The following is a 14,594-nucleotide window of genomic DNA, read 5'->3' on the forward strand; positions in this document are numbered from 1 at the left end:
TTGTTAGGTTGGGTTTCATTAGTCCCCAATAAAGGGTTTCATAACTAGTCACTATCCAACAATCATCACCAATTAAAAAGAAAAAAAAAAAGAAAAGTCATCACCATGAGCTCTCCGAGCAATGATACACTACCTCATTCCCATATACCTTGTCTTAGCAATTAGCAACAATAGGAGAAACAAGCCTTCAGCGGCAGATGAAGTGATAAAAAATAAATAAATAAATAAAATGTGGCTGCTGGGATTCGAGCCCAGGTCTCCACGGCCACAACGTGGAATTCTTACCACTAAACTACAGCCACTGACATATAAACACCGGTAGGATTTTTAATAGTAATCTGAAAATCGTAAAACTAATTGGAAACAACCAATCGAAGCCCAACCGAGCTCGCGCAACCACGAATTCATAACAAGTCGCTAAATGGCAAAAAATAAGAGAACTTGATGGCGAAGTATCTCTGTGTGAGACCCTGCCTTTTCTACATAGATGATTAGCTCTTTTCTCATTATTTCGATCTGTTGGTAGCGGTTAACCAAATCGTGGGCTTAATTTTTAAGTCAAATAGTGTATAGATTGAAGCAAAATTATGGGTGACAACTTCAACATATACATGCCTTCTGTTATGATGACTCGACTCCTCACTTGGAGTATATCGGCTTTCCCTCTCTATTTCACGGTGAGAGGTACTAATATTGAAGTCATTTTTAAGTTACTGACTCCAAAACTAAATTTAGATTAGAAAGGCTCTTTTGTATGGACAAACTCTGTTTCCATGGTGAGACCATCCCTCGTTATACACTATTGGAGAGTCATTGAATCCCTGTTTTCCTTTTCATGTTATCTTCTTCAACTCAGACCACCCCTCGTTATTATCTCGATTCTCGACCCACCCACAACCCTCTCTCCTATCTCCCTTTTTCCCTTTTCCATTTGCATTTTTAATGGTATTTTGCAATAATAAAAGTCTCAATTTGGAAAGAGTATAAATGCAAATATGTAGAGTGTAAAAACTTGTATTTTTGAATCATTTTGTATTTATCTATATTTATACTCTTTCCGAATTTGAAGGAGTATAAATACAAAAATAATAGAAAATACAAGATTTTGCAATCTACATATTTGTATTTATACTCCTCCCAAATCGAGCAAAAGGCTGTCTTTGGAAACGATGCAAATGGAGTGTAAATCCTGATTCAGGATAAATTTGCACTCAGGTTCACTTTTGCTTGTTTTTTATAACATTACATTTTTATATTAACAAATGACAGATCAATGCATATTTACATTGATAATAAGATGTAAAAATACATCAATAAAAAAGAAATAAATTTGCATACAAGTGGATTTTTTGATTAAAAAATAAGCATATGCTTTTTGATAAGAAAAGAATTCAGAGATTGCCTTGGGTGAATGACACGAGACTGATAATTGCCTAGTTGCCTGTATGTATGAGCGAGACCCACAGTTAGATGGTCACAACTTGAGCGAAGGGTCTAAACCAAAAGTCAATATGATCTAGATGAAACTCAACTTTCTCGTTCATGGGTTGTAGAGATGTAAATTGGGTTGGGCCACCCGCGACCCGGCATGATTTTGGACAGGCTTGGCATGGTCTGGCACGATGGCTAACGGGTCGTACCAGGCCCGACACGGAGGTTCATGCCTTGTTGGGCCGGGGGTTTGAGGCCCATGGGCCGACACGGCACGGCACTATACGACAACACATGCCATGCTGCTCACAGCCCGCATGCCGGCATAACCCAACTCGCGACACGGTACGAAGGACAACCCGCCAGGCTCGTAATGGGCCGCGCTTGGCCCACCTGGGAATATAGCCATTGGGTCCCCCTCCCAAAGGGGCCCAACGGTTGGTTTCAACTTTTGGGAGGATTATAGAAAATGCCCCCTCCCCCCGCCCCCAACAGCTATAAACAACCATATTAGGGGGGGTATTTTTGTATTTTGCTTATGGGGGTTGAAAAAATGACATAAATGCCCCCCTCAATAGCTATATAACAACTAGTTTAGGGGGTACTTTGAGTAAAGTTATAAGTAACTTTAGATAACCAAAATACCCCTCCTAACAACTAAAAAACAAATAGTTTTTTGGGTATTTGGGGTAATTGAATTATGTTCAATTCCTATAAATAGCCCTATCCTCCACCATTCTCATCACACCAATTCAACAATTCTCTTAATTCTCTCTCTCTCTCTCTCTCTCTCTCTCTCTCTCTCTCTCTCTCTCTCTCTCTCTCTCTCTCTCTATACTCATACATTCTCAATTAACTGCAATCTGAGAAATTTTGATTAGCTGATTGTCCGATTCTGCATTTTCCAATTCTCATGTCTCAACTTTTGTCAAAGTTTCGACTTACAACAAGAAGAAGGCTTGCTCAACCAACTCAAGTATCTCAATTCGGGAGGCTTGGAAGTTGAAAGGCTTCAACCGTTGAAATCAAGTTGGGATTTTGAATTGACAATCCGGGTAAATCGAATTAGATTAATTTTTTTCTTTTTAGAATTAAAAAAAAATAGCCGACCCTTCTCAAAACTGATTCCCCAACATGTTCGCCATGGATGACATTCAATCGCATCACGATAGTATTAGTGTTAACACTAATGCCGATGCGTTTTATGTCGATGGAAGTGGAACTTTCACCCCTAGTAGTAGTGATACTAGGGGGAAAATGAGGGCTTCTAAGCTGAGTAGCCCGGTTTGGAAAATTTTCAAAGTGGAGGATATTGAGGGGAAGGGGGCGTTTGCCAAAAATGTAGGAAAGACTTTAGTTATTATAGCAAGGGTGGTACGGGTCATTTGAGTAGACATCTACTCACACATGAGCGAGAGGAAGATGAAGGGAGAGAAACAACCAAAACACAAATTGGGAGGGAGACTAGTTTTGATAGTTTTAGATATTCACAAGAAAAAATGAGATAAGAACTTGCTAAGCATATTGTACATGTACAACAACCATTTATGTTAGCTGAAGATCTAGAGCTAGAAAAATGGTTGTGTAGTTCTGTAAATCCACAATATAAAAAAGTTTCTAGGAATACTATAAGAAGTGATGCTTTAAAAATTTTTTATTCATATAAACAAAATTTAATTTCTTTGTTAGCAAATCTTAATTCTAAAGTTGCGATTACTTCGGATGTTTGGGCATCCAAATTTAATATTAGTTATATTTGTGTTATCGGTCATTTCATTGATGAAAATTGGCTTTTGAATAAAGGAATTTTAAGTTTTACTAGGCTTGAATGGCCACGTAGTGGCCCAGCTATTGTTGCAAGTATTTTAAATACTTTTCATTGCTATTAGTTTTGATAATGCTAACTGATGTAGCGCAATCCAGGCACTCCTAGCTGACTGCTGACTGGCTCCTTATTGGCAATGAACGGCACCTGAGAAGATGAAAGGAAAGATTCCCGGGGATTTACCCGGTGGGAATACTCTGATACTTAAGTTAGTATTGTGTATAGGAAATAAAGGGAAAAACAAAGGCTAAGAGTGGAGGTCGCACTATTTTCCTATACTCGAGAGATTGGAGGTCTCAAGAAGAAGTTTCTCCTCTGCCCTGAGGGCTTTTATAGGGGCGCTCTTTGTGAGATCGGGCATAATCGCCACTGGGCCCCCTGCCACAGTCGTTACCTGCCAGGGCTGCGCAGGTGGCCGTTGCGACGTACTCCTTACTCGGGCGAGTGACACGTCTCCAAAGTGACAGGCACGCCTCCGCCTACTGAGAGACGTGGGCGTAGACTAACGAAAGATAGGGACTGCGCCATCAGTAAGGGATATGGCGCAGCCTGATTGGTACGGCCTGTCAGATAGAAGCTTCTTGCGGAATGCTCGTGCGATTCATTCACGAGTTACTTTGCAACAAGCTCGGAATACTTCAGGAGTACCCTTAGTAGAATTAGTCATCGGGATGACTTGTCTACTTGGGAGCTTGGGCGAGCTGGTTTTCTTAGCTTGCGAGCTGAAGTTGCCTCGGAATATCTCTTTGGGGGTAGCTCGGGGAACCCGGAGCTTGCGTCGTGGCGAGTTCCTCCTTTTGCGCAATATGATGTGGCAAGCTGCTTTATGGGCCCGTTACTTAGCTGTACTGGGCCGCAATGCTGAACTGTCGCTTACGTCGGATCAGTGTCCACGTGTCGTCGTTTCATAGATCAGGTCAAATCATCCTTCATCACTAACAATAATGATTCTACAATAAATATTTTAAAATCTCAATTAAAACCATGCTTAAATGGTAAATTATTTCATATTAGATGTGCATGTCACATCTTAAATTTATGTATTCAAGATGCCTTGAATATTATTTCAAATCATATTTCAAAAATTAGAAATTATATTATATATATATATATAAAGTTCAAGGGCAAGAAAACAAGATTTTAAATATTTATACCAAAATTGTGGTTTAAAATATAAACATTTTATATTAGATGTAAAGCATATGTGGAATTCTAACTATGGTGTGTTAGAAAGTTGTATATCTCATAAACAAATTCTTTCTAATTTGTATAATTTAAAAATGCCTAATGATATGATATTGAAGGAAGACTGTGAAATGGCAATCTGTATAAGAGATTTTTTAAACCTTTTTATAATGCAACAAATGAATTATCTGGAATTTATTATCCAACTAGTTGTAATTTATCGTATCAATTAATGGTAATTAGTGATTGTTTTTCCAAACATAGAAATAATCCACAATTTCAATGTATTGTTGAAATTATGGAAAATAAATTTAAAAAATATTGGGAGAACATTTCTCCCCTTTATTGTTTAGCTACAATATTAGACCCTATGATGGAAAAGATGGTTTAGATATTTTACTTGAAACATATTATGAAAATATGAATATTGATATAGGAAATTAAAATGAAAAAATTAATAACTCATTATTTGAAATGTACAATTTGTATGAATCTGAAATTGTAGGAAATTCATCGTCATCTTCTTCTTCTTCTCCTTCTAACTTTGAACCCAGAAATAGAAGAGAAAATCTTTTCTATTTAATAAGTAGAAGGCATAAATCTACTAGTTCTACAACAAGTTCATTTACTGAACTTAATTTTTATTTGCAAGCAAATTTTTCTAATTTAGGTGAAGTATCAAATAATTTTTATATTTTAGCATGATGGAGTGAACACTCAAAAAACTATCTGATTCTCGCCACCATTGCACGTGATCTACTAACCCCTCCGGTGTCTACAGTTCCACCGGATTCTTGTTTTAGTGCAGGTAACAGGGTGTTGGATGACAAAAGAAGCTGCATTAACGATGAGAGCATAGAGATGTGCATCTACTTCAATGATGGCTAGATGTAGAAGATAGATTACAAGACAAGGGAGGGCATGATACGACATCGGACATTTCACCTGAAGCAGATGATGAAAGTCATGATGATGATTCATGAATCTGACAACTTGTAGAATTTTCATTTTTTCAAATTATTGTAAAATTTTTAATTTTTATTTAATTTCTTTGATATATATTTTTTTTATTTTTTAACAATGTAATTTTGTATTTTCAATTTGTAACCATATTTATTTTTTATATTTTATTAATTTATTCCATTTTTATATTCCATTCATCCAAGTATGCAATGATCCAATCATTGTATTTGTAATTCACTAATTTGTACCACTCAATTTTAAATAAAATTCCTATTTTTCTTTCAATTTGTTATTCCATCATTCTTATTTCAATTTGGTTAAGTATTTTTTTTCATTTATGTCTTAAATAACTTAGATTTATCATTTCTTAAGTTTTTAAATAGTTCCTAATTCCCAAAGTTCATAGGAAAGTTAAATATTTTAGTTTTACAATTTTACTTAGAAAAGAAATCAAATTTTTCAAAAAAATAAAAAAATAAAAAAATAAACAATGCAGCCCGATTCGGCCTAGGCCCAAGGCCCACTCTGTGGCCCAGCCCAGCATGGTCTAAGCCCACGACACGGCCTGTAGCTCGGCATGGCTCAGCCTAGGGCCCACTTGGGCATGGACAGTGGACCATGTCGGGCCAACCCCCAAAATTTCCAGTGGGGAGAACGACACGGGGTGAGTTGTGCCCCACACAGCCCACTTTACACTTCTAATGGGTTGTTGTCTAAACTTTATTTGGATCATACTAAAAGCTGCAAATGGTGTCGGATTTGTTTGAACTTGAATTTGAAAGCTTTCTCAATTTAATCTAATATGTTCCTATTTGATTAGATCTTACGTTAAACTTTTTTACTCTGGATTTCCTACCCACGCCTACCCACAATACACCACTCCATGTGAATTGGGAACATCTCCCCCTGCATAATACTATGCAAAGGATGAGATGTTCTCCTTGTGTGGTTGTGATAAACGTGGGTAGGAGATCCGGGCTCAAACTTTTCTGGTTGAGGTTTTGTCAAGGTTTAAAAAACTAGACTGCACACAAAACCGTTATGGGATTGATTATGGGCCAAACGGTCTGACCGTCTGGTTTAAATGGACAGTCCATTCTGACTTGAAAAATAAATAAAATAAAAATGGGCAAAAATGTTGTCCGGGTCGACGAATTAATAGTTTGACTACTTGAGCCAACATATCACTAAACAAATCAATAGTTTTTGGCCAAAAAGCGATTTTATGATGAAATAAAACTGATTATCTGACCAATTCCCAGGTCAATCAGTCCAACCATCCAATCTAGTCCAATTTTCAAAACCATGGGTTCTATTAAAGTTTAAAGGGATTGAACCTTTCCCAAGTCCAATAAAAAACTAAGGGTTGTCAATGGGTTGGACTGGGTGTCCTAATTCCGAACTGATTATTAATTAAGATGAAATCATGGATCTAAAAGCATTCTACATAGTAACAATAACCAGGTCTGACTGGATAGACCCGATTATTCTGAGGCCTATATTTATTTATTTATTTATTTAATAATTTAAAACTTGAATTTTGATAATATAACCTTAATAAAAATGAGAGTAAAATAGTGAACTATATTTATCATTTAAGATAAAATATAATAAAAATTTTAAAAATTTTAAAAAACCTTATGTATTTTACAAAATAATCAATTTAAAACAAACAAGAATAAAAAAAACTCAATTATTAATCTAGAGAAAATCATGAAAGAAGAACCAGAGTAATCAGTTCAATTAGGTTGGGTGAACCGATCCATTAATAGTCCTGAAAAAGCTTTATTGTCCACATCCAACAACTTGAAAATGTGAATGGGGTTCTCCCCATAAGAAGTTGTCGCGTGTCCTTCCACACGCATGCATCTCCACACGCATTAGAAGTTGCCGCGTGTCCTTCCACACGCATGCATCTCAGTCTCGTGGGGAGCTAATGAAATGGTGGTTAGCTCCCATTTCACCCAAAAAAGTCAATCTCAATCTTTATCTCGGTCTCTAACTCCTATCTAAAAACACCTAGCAAGATGGATTTGATGATGATGGAAGGCTCGAATCGCGACACCGGTCGGTTCAGGATACAAGATCTTGGACCATTCAATAGCCTGAAGGAGCACCACTATAGTGGGTTTGCAGGAGAGAAAATATATATTTCACTTGTGCAAGTTCCCTAATTCTTCATTCCTATTTATAGCTGCATGAAGAATTTGTACATTGGGAACATCCTTGAATATAGGTAACCACTTTTGCTTCTAAACCTGCCATTTATCCTCACTTTTACTTCGGCTCCAATCAGGATGAGACTGGTGTCTCATAGAGTGGGGATTAAAGCCTTACTTTTCTCAACCACTCTTGCCAACTCCTCTACTCCTAACGTTTATAAACATTGGATAGAGTTGGCCCAACAAATGTGTACATGTGAAAGTGTGTAAAAGACTTGTTTGGAAAAATATTTTATTTATATGAAAATAAAATACAATATAATAAAAGAGAAGTGATATTGTGTATCACATTGTACACAGTGTAAGCAATTAGTCCATTGGTGTGTGGCTATATCCAGGGGCCACACTTTGTCCAACACACCAAGGCTAGATCAACGAAGGCCATAAGCCTCTCAATCCAACATCTCCCACTTGGCCGTATTGTCCTTAGATGAGACCCTCTTACTAATTGCTTCTTAGACCCATTGACCACGTGTGCCTCTTAAAATCACCAACAATGCATGGTTTTGTCAAAGGGTCAGCAATCAATTCTTTAGTAGGCACATATTCAATATGTATTTCCTTTTTCTGTTGCACATCAAAGATGTAATGATATTGTAATTCAATATGTTTCCATTTAGGACCAACTTCACCATTTTTGATAGTTTGAATTGCAGCTTGATTATCATTTCTGATGGTGATTGACTTGCTTGGCATACTTTCTAACTTTAAGTCTTCCAAGAATCTTTTTAACCATACAACTTCAATAGCAATTGTACTACAAGCTATGAATTCAGCTTCCATGGTGTGTCTTGCCACACACTCTTGCTTCTTACTTCCCCAAGAAACTGCTCCTCCACCAAGAAGGAAAATATAGCTAGTTATTGATTTTCTTTCATTACAGTTTCCTACAAAATCAACATCACAAAAGCCTATTAACTCTATTTCGTTGCTTTGATATGTCAATTTATAATGTTTTGTTCCTTGTATATATCTCAATATTCTTTTAACTACTTTCCAATGCAACTTTCCTGAGTTGCTTTGGTATCTACTCACAAGACTTACAGTAAATGCTAAGTCTGGCCTAGTACACAACATAGCATACATTATACACCCAACAACTTGTGCATATGGTTTATTTTTCATTTCCCCATACTCTTCTTGAGTAGATGGCATCATTTCTTTTGATAATTTGGTTCATTTTTCAATAGGAGTTCTTATTGGGTTACTTGAATCCATTCTAAATTTCTTTAAGACATTTTCTAGATATAATTATTGAGATAGACATATCATTCTAGATTTTCTGTCTCTTTCAATTTTAATTCCTAAGATAAAACTTACATCACCCATGTCTTTCATCTCAAAGTTAAAATTCAACCAATCCTTCATTTCTTCTATCATTTTTAAATTATTCCCAACAATTAAAATATCACCAACATATAAGAATAATATTATGTAAGAACTCCAATTATTCAAAGTATATATGCAGTGATCAAATGAATTGGGAACAAAACCCATTTTCAAAACAACATTATGAAAAGTAAAGTACCACATCCTAGGAGATTACTTTAAACCATACAAAGCATTTTTTGAGTTTATAAACTTTGTCCTCCTTTCCTTTAATTGTATAACCTTCAGGTTGAGTAATATAGATTTTTTTCATTTAGTTCTCCATATAAAAATGTAGTTTTAAATCCATTTGACATATTTCTAAGTCAAAATGGGTTGTTAAGGCCATTATCATTCTAATAGATGTGAAATTTGCTACAGGAGAATATGTCTCTTCATAATTTATTCCCTCTATTTGATTGTATCTTTTTGCTACTAGTCTTGCTTTATATTTTTCTATAGTGCCATTTGCTTTTAGTTTCTTTCTTAACACCCACTTGTATCCATTTGGTTTTCTATCAGATGGTAAATCAATTATCTTCCATACATTATTATTTTCTATAGACTCTAATTCTTCATTTATTGCATCTTTCCATTTTTCATTGTCATATGCATTCATGGCTTGTTGAAAATTCATTGGGTCTAGTGTTTCACATTCATTTATCAAACTCTCATCATAGTTTAAGAAAGTATAATAGTCTCTATACTTGGATGGGGAAGTTCTCTCTCCTTGTATTATTGTTATTGTACTTTCCTTTTCTTTTGGATTTTCATTTGGGTTATCATTTGAATAAGTTTTATTGGTAGTTCCTTCTTCCCCATCATTATTTTCAAATAATTCTACTAATTTCTTTTTATCTAGAGTTTCAATTTGGTCTTCAAAAAGTACATCTCTACTTTCTATAACTTTCATTCATCCATTTGATTTATGGTTTATAAGTCTAAAACCTTTTGAATTTTCAGGATAACCTATAAATTGCATCTTACACTCTTGTTGTCTACTTTACTTCTATGTTGATTTGGAATCCAAATATAGGCATTAGATCCCCAAACTCTTAGGTTTGATAAATTTGGTTTTCTACCAGTCCACATCTCATAGGGAATTAATTTATTAATTTTTGTAGGTACTCTATTTAGAGCTTCCCCCAAAAGATATTACTTAGTGAAGAATGACTTAACATGGATCTAACCATATCAAGTAGAGTCATATTTCTTCTTTTAGCTACTCCGTTTTGTTGGGGAGTGTACCTAATGGTGAGTTGGTGTTTTATATCATGTTCTCTACAGAATTCATCAAATAAATCAGAAATATACTCACCTCCTCTGTCACTTCTAAGTGTTTTTATCTTTCTTCTTAATTGAGTCTCTACTTCAATTTTATATTCTTTGAATTTGCCTAACACTTCAGATTTTTGTCTTAAAAGATAGATTTGACCAAATCTAAAAAAATCATCTATAAATGTAATAAAATATTCCATTCCCCTATGAGTTTTTACATTTAGGGGCCCACATACACTTAAATGCACTATGTCTAATAATTATTCACTTTTCTTACTTTTTCCAAAAGGTAATCTTGTCATTTTTCCTTTCAAACATGGTTCTCAGTGTTTAAAGTTTATATCCATTTTGGAAGAAGACCACTAAATGTCATTCTATGCATTTTATCCCTATTTATGTGTCATAGACGTAAATGCCATGTGTAAGCATTAGTATCATCACAAGCAAAGGAATAATAAAAAAAGGAAGATGTTTTATTACTAATGAGACGATACAATCCATCAAGTTTCTCTCCCCTTACAAGGATACGCCCATGTTTCCCAATAATTACTTTTCCTAACCTAAAACAAACTTCAAATCCTTTTTCATCTAGAAGAGGGGCAGATAAGAGATTTCTCCTCATTGTAGGAGCATATAATACATCATTCAAAATAAAGTTTGTAGAGGCATCTATGGGAATTCTTAATGTCCCTGTTCCCAACACATCACAATAAGTGTTATTCCCCATGAAAATTTTATGTTCTCCAGTTTGCATTTCCTTGAAATTCACGAACAATTCCCTATTATTGGAAACATGGTGAGTCAAGCCTGAATCTATCTACCGGTCTAATTGATTTGAATCAGTCATGAGGGATTCTGAAATAACACAAATAATGTCTAGTTCCAGAAGTTCCATAGTTCTTATTGTTTTTGTTATTATTTTGATAGTTGTTTTTGTTATGATAATTATTATTTCCTTCTTTCTTGAGCTCCTTACAATTAGGTTTTGTATGTCCAGGTTTTCCACAATTATAACAAGTTACTTTCTTTTTGAATTTTTTTCTGAAAATTAGATTTTTTATGCCACTTGTTATTCCCTTTAAAATTTCCTTTATACTTTCCTTCTCCTATCGGGTTGTTATCTATCTTAGTGGTAATAGTATTAGTGTTAGCCATCATAGCTTGATTTGTTTTCTTTTTGTTTTTCCTTTCAGCTTCTAATGCTAATAATGTAGTGAGACTTTTTAAGTTCAGATTAGATACAGAAAGGCTTAGGGAAATAACTACTGGTTCCCATGAATTAGGTAAGCTATGCAATATAGTAGAGATTTGTATTCTTTTAGGAATGGGATTTCCTGATGCAGCAAGTTCCTTAGCTATCATATTCATGCTATTAATATGATCTACTACAAAATCTGTTTCTTTTATGTACATGCATAGTATTTCTCAATCAATAATTGTACATAAGTTTCAGTAACTTTTTCATAAGTTTCAATAATAGCATTGAACATATTTTTAGCATACTTGTATTCTTCAAAAATCAACTCAATATCAGGTTCCATGAATGTAAGCATATTAAATCTAGCAATTTTGTTTTTTTTAAAAAATTTAGCATAATTACTATCAACAAAAGCATTTTGTTCTATTCAATTATTCAGTTTTGCTCAATTCAACATTAACAGCGGAAGAAGAAGAACCACTCATGATTAAAATTAAATAAATGAAAAATTAGAGGAACTTAGGTTTGTTTATGATTCAACTCCGACTATCCAAATGCTCCGTACTCTAATTCAATACCACCGCAAGTTTTCGTATAACAAACAAGTTAAATATGTGAATAGATCTTAAACAAATTTCACAAAAAAAAAAGTGAGGGCAGAATTTTTAAAACGTTGGAAAAAGTAAAGCTTAGCAAATAAAATGTAAAGCTTTTAGATCTTAATCATACATCATCTAAGTTAAGCAAACAAATAAAATTTGACTTTAATTGTATCTTCAGACGAAAAAGGTAAGGCTCTTATAAAAAAGGGAACAATACAATTATCAAATCCCAAGCACTGATGAGACAAAAACTCAAATGTACGTAAGAATTGAGTTTCGGTTTTCAAAACAAATACCCAGAAACTCAGATTTAAACTCATTCGATGTATGTTTGTAAAAAGAAATTAAATAAAAATTACTTTTTGTGTGCAGGTGTTCTCTTAGATGAATCAGCAAATGACTGTGATTAATGGTAGCACATTTCCCAAAAGAAAAGCTCAGCACGAAAACATCAATAAAAATAAAATAATGATAAAAAAAAACTTCAGATCTATGTATACGTGAAAGCAAATATTCTCTTTTCTGTTTTTTGTGGAAAAACCACAGATAAATTACTTCTATGACATAGTTATCAATCAAATCAAATATTCTCTTTTTTATTTTTTCGAGAAAAATAAAAAAAGATATAAAGTAGTATTGCGCATCAGACCGATACAATACGGGAGGCAGTCTCTTTTCACTCCTTTTAAAAAAGAAGTTGATTGTATAGAGAAAGGGGAAACTCTTCTTTTTAAGGGAGTAGAGATACACACGCTGCAGAATTCTCACTTTCTGATCCAGGCTGAAAATACTTAATAAAATAGAAGGCTTAGATCGCGACATCCGTCGATTTAGATATAAGACCCTGGACCATTCAACAACGTGAAGGAGCACCAATATAATGGATTTCTAGGAGAGAAAGGATATATTTCATTTGTTTTTGCTTTTTAACCTGCCATTTATTCGTAGCCCACGTAAAAGACTAGTTTGAAAAAACATTTTATTTATACAAAAATAAAATATATTAATAGAAGAGAAATGATATTGTATATTACATTATACACAAAATGTAAACAATTAGTCCATCGGTGTGTCCGGTGGTCACGGGGTTTATCCAACGCACCAAGGCCAAAACAACGAGGGCCACGTAGGCCACTCAGTCCAACGCTATCGACCTGCCCTCTGAAACCCAGAGCACGGCATCTCCTCCCCCGCCGGATCTTGTCAAAAAATCCAACGCCGACGATTATTACGATAGATACATCGGAGGTATATACTCCCCATCCCTCTCATCTCAGATATTCTTGAATATGTTTTTCTCAGTTTTTTTAACCTCTTTTTTGCAATAAAAGAAACGCAGAATGGAAGAAGATACAGGTGCTAGCTCTGGTTAGGACTCAAAGGCTCGAAACAACGACAGCGATGTCTTTTTGTGTCATCCCCAGAAAGCTCTTTGTCCTTATTATGAAACTTTTAGTTCGACAAGCCAACTGCTTGATTTCCCTTTAAAGCACAGAAACACATCACTTGTTTATGAGGTCTTCAGCGCCAACCCTCTGATCACGGAAACGATTGTGCTTTGTCTGGCCACACAATTTTTATGGTTTTAATTAACGCCATATTCATTCTTCGAATAACCATGGATTTTGCTCTTATCTTTGCACTGCGAGACATTCCATGGTTAAAATCAAATCAGTGAATTTAGAGTGGAGTATTGCAGGAGGAAGAGAGAACAGATTCGAGAATACCTACCGGCGATTCTTCCCTTTTGCGTTTTTTCTATTGCAAAAAAGTTAAAAAAACTAAAACAAAATCATATCTGAGAATATTGAGATGAGAGGGATGGAGAATTATGGTGTATCTACTGGAATGATCGTGGCGTCGGATTTCTTGGCAAGATCTGGCGAAGGAGGTGATGGGGAGGTCTGAGTTTCAGAGTACAGGAGGAGTGAAATCCACTTTTTTGGGCGAAATCACTGAAATGGGAGGTAACGGCCGTCCCATTAGCTCCGCACGAGGTTGAGGCGCTTGCGTGTGGGAGGGCACGCAGCCTTTTTTAATGAGGGCAACGTCATTGGCTTATTGCATTGCAGTCGTCTACACATGTAAAGAGTGTGGGTAGGAAAAGTAATTAAGAAATCTGGGCTCGTAAATATGTTCCTTATTACAGACAAACAAAAATAATACGGAGCGCAATCCATCCGGTCTTAGCTATCAATGATTTTGTTTTTGACTGGAGCTATGGGGAGCTTGAAACGGAGAAGATAAGGAAACTCCGGGGGGAATCCGGTGAGATAACTCCAAAGCTGTTGGGGGTAGGGGCCTTTTATAACCATTTCGCGCACCCACTCCAAAGCCCTTATTAAGTCGGGTATGATTACCCTTGGGTACGGACTTTGTTGGAGCCGTCTCTGTAAGTGGGACAGAACCGCCACTGCTCTTTGTTGGAGCCGTCTCTGTAACTGGAAATGGCGGTGTCAGGAGGCGGTGGCAGGTGGTCGTTTGGAGCGCGACCGTCAAGCGTCAGATCACAAGTCAGTCAA

At 35.5% G+C, this 14,594-nt stretch overlaps 1 long non-coding RNA gene and 1 other non-coding gene across 2 annotated transcripts; both read right to left on the reverse strand.

The window, feature by feature from the left end:
• Positions 1 to 230: 230 nt before the first annotated feature.
• TRNAH-GUG (transfer RNA histidin (anticodon GUG)) lies at positions 231 to 302 on the reverse strand. Its single transcript has one exon. It is a non-coding gene; the product is annotated as a tRNA-His (tRNA).
• A 12,734-nt stretch (positions 303 to 13,036) lies between these two features.
• On the reverse strand, positions 13,037 to 14,131 carry LOC148849791 (uncharacterized). Its single transcript, XR_016099866.1, has 2 exons — positions 13,804 to 14,131; positions 13,037 to 13,714 (listed from the first exon to the last, which is right to left on the reverse strand). It is a non-coding gene; the product is annotated as an uncharacterized LOC148849791 (long non-coding RNA).
• Between the last annotated feature and the right edge of the window lie 463 nt (positions 14,132 to 14,594).

The sequence above is a fragment of the Nelumbo lutea genome, chromosome 5 (genome assembly GCF_056320005.1).
Source record: "Nelumbo lutea isolate HS-2025 chromosome 5, American lotus-T2T, whole genome shotgun sequence".
NCBI lineage: Eukaryota > Viridiplantae > Streptophyta > Magnoliopsida > Proteales > Nelumbonaceae > Nelumbo > Nelumbo lutea.